Here is a 759-nt window from a genome sequence, read left to right as displayed (position 1 = left end):
AGGACATAAAATAAGGAAGGATCCAGTTAGAAAGTGGCATTTACAGACAAATCACTGTCAGCATTTACAAAGCCGCAGACGGAGACCCACTGGACTAACATTTTCCCCCCTTTCAGAGAGAGAGGGAGGTTTTTCCCATTTGGGGAACTTTCCCCAGGGGCAAGTTTGTACACTGTTAACGTAAAAACATTCAAACCTCTAAATATGTTTTGTGAGTTTACTTGAGACAAACTGTTGACAATTGCCAGGAAGCAGAATCTCAATGGATTGGGATAATGCTCCAGAGAATGGCGGTTTCTCATCTATTTTTATACATTGCAATCATTATCGCTTCTCGGCCTTTTGGCTAAGATCAAGTGTAGTATCTGTTCTTATCAGTTTAATATACATTGCAATCAAAGGAAGGGAGGTAGGTGGGTTACATGAAAGCCATTGGTGATAGATTAGAGAGGCAGGAGAAAGCAAAGCGGTGGGGGGGGGGGGGGTGCGAGGAGAGGGGGGGGAAGGGGAACTCCTGGGATTGGATAAAAAGAAAATTATAGACATATACTTAGGTGAGTGCAGGATAGTAACAGTCAACAATTAACATGATAACAATAACAGCAGAGGAATTTGTGGTATCTGTCCTGGTGCCCAGGCACATTAGGTTGTGCCCCAAGGCTCCAGAAAAAGGGAAGTTACAACAAGTTACCCAAACATTTCAAGGAGGTTATTATAGCTACAAAAAGACAGATAGGCTCAGTTAAGGTAAAGGTTGAC

The 759-nt window shown here is 42.7% G+C and overlaps 1 pseudogene; it reads left to right on the top strand.

Moving 5' to 3' along the window:
- The first annotated feature begins 326 nt into the window (after window positions 1–326).
- On the top strand, window positions 327–434 carry LOC132223064 (U2 spliceosomal RNA; annotated as a pseudogene).
- Window positions 435–759: the final 325 nt, after the last annotated feature.

The sequence above is a fragment of the Myotis daubentonii genome, chromosome 1, assembly GCF_963259705.1.
Source record: "Myotis daubentonii chromosome 1, mMyoDau2.1, whole genome shotgun sequence".
NCBI lineage: Eukaryota > Metazoa > Chordata > Mammalia > Chiroptera > Vespertilionidae > Myotis > Myotis daubentonii.
The sequence above is the reverse complement of the archived record's forward strand: the minus strand, read 5'-3'. Positions and strand labels throughout refer to the sequence as shown.